Below are 2098 nucleotides of genomic sequence, written 5' to 3' on the forward strand. Positions count from 1 at the left end.
CTGCTGCTCCCGCTCTTTCTTAGCTGCTGCTCGCACTCAAAGTGACCGTTGGCGTCGAAGGGTGAGTATTTATACTCACTGCTTTCCTTCCCGGCTGCCCCTCCGGTCTTCGTCACTTCCCCCTGCTGCTCCCGCTCTTTCTGTAAAGAGAGAAAAAAACACCGCTGCCCGTTACCGGTAAGTAATTTTAAAACAAACTGTCTTACCTGAGCTGCTGCTCGCACTCAAAGTGACCGTTGGCGTCGAAGGGTGAGTATTTATACTCACTGCTTTCCTTCCCGGCTGCCCCTCTGGTCTTCGTCACTTCCCCCTGCTGCTCCCGCTTTTTCTGTGAAAAGAAAAAAAAAACACCGCTGCCCACTGCCGGTAAGTAATTTTAAAACAAACTGTCTCACCTTAGCTGTAGCCTTCCCGCTTCGTTTAAAATCAGCTGCTGCTCGCACTCAAAGTGACCGTTGGCGTCGAAGGGTGAGTATTTATACTCACTGCTTTCCTTCCCGGCTGCCCCTCTGGTCTTCGTCACTTCCCCCTGCTGCTCCCGCTCTTTCTTTCTGTAAAGAGAGAAAAAAACACCGCTGCCCACTGCCGGTAAGTAATTTTAAAACAAACTGTCTCACCTTAGCTGTAGCCTTCCCGCTTCGTTTAAAATCAGCTGCTGCTCGCACTCAAAGTGACCGTTGGCGTCGAAGGGTGAGTATTTATACTCACTGCTTTCCTTCCCGGCTGCCCCTCTGGTCGTCGTCACTTCCCCCTGCTGCTCCCGCTGTTTCTGTGAAGAGAAAAAAAACACCGCTGCCAATACCAGTAAGTAATTTTAAAACAAACTGTCTCACCTTAGCTGTAGCCTTCCGGGTTGGTTTAAACTCAGCTGCTGCTCGCACTCAAAACATGTAATGGTGTTATCCGTATTGATACTCTGACATGTCTTGCAGCAGCTGCCGTGACAGGGTTGGCATGGTGTTGCTGCGAACAATGATCTGTTAAAGGTTTGGTGTTTTTTTAAAAGGCAAGAAGTGGCGGTGCAGGGAAAGTCTTGGCAAGGCGCTCATCCTCACTGATAATGTGTTGTAGGCTGCAAAAAAATATGGCATAGTCATCAGCTTGCGGGAAGAATTGCACAACGCTGGGTACCTTGTTGGTTGCAGGTTCTGTCTGTCTCCCGAGTAGGTCATTAGAGTTTCTTGCTGTGGCATGTCAAAACTGGCGATTGATCATCGTACCCTGTTCTTGTGAGGGTATCTTTGAACACTTTGAGGAGAAAGTGAGGTCTGCAGATGCTGGAGATCAGAGCTGGAAATGTGTTGCTGGAAAAGCGCAGCAGGTCAACCCAGGTAAGCTTGCGCTATACCAGCTTCCGGCTGCCCTTCTGGTCGTCATCACTTCCCCCTGCTGCTCCCGCTCTTTCTGTGAAGAGAAAGAAAACACCGCTGCCCACTACCGGTAAGTAATTTTAAAACAAACTGTCTCACCTTAGCTGTAGCCTCAGGAAGAAGGGCTTATGCCCGAAACGTCGATTCTCCTGTTCCCTCTATCTTTGAACACTTTCAGATGGTGGGAGTGTGAGTATATAGGAGTGGGTGTGTGTGTATGTATGTGAGAGAGTGTATCGTGCAGTGGGGTCACCTGTAGTATGACATGAACCCAAGATCCCGAACTTTGCTATCAGCCTCTGCTCACCCACACTGTGTTGTTCCCTGTCCTGATGTTCGCCTTGGAGGGTGGTTACCCGAAGCTCCAAGGATGAATGTCCTGGACCGCTGAAGTGTTCACGAATGGGAGGGAACACTCCTGCCCGGTAATTGTTGCATGGTGTCCCTTCATCTGTTGCCACAGCGTCTGTTCGGCCTCACCAATGCACCATGCCTCAGGGCATCCTTGCCTGCAGTGTATGAGATAGACAACATTGGCCAAGTCACGAGTACTCACCGCTTACATGGTGGGAGGTGTCCCCACGTGTAATGGTCAGTGAGGGTGAGGTGTGGTCAGTGAGGGTGGGGTCTGATCAGTGAGGGTGAGGTGTGGTCAGTGAGGGTGGGGGTCTGATCAGTGAGGGTAGGGTGTGGTCAGTGAGGGTGGGGTGTGGTCAGTGAGGGTGGGG

Source organism: Chiloscyllium plagiosum, chromosome 3 (genome assembly GCF_004010195.1).
Source record: "Chiloscyllium plagiosum isolate BGI_BamShark_2017 chromosome 3, ASM401019v2, whole genome shotgun sequence".
Classification (NCBI taxonomy): Eukaryota; Metazoa; Chordata; class Chondrichthyes; order Orectolobiformes; family Hemiscylliidae; genus Chiloscyllium; species Chiloscyllium plagiosum.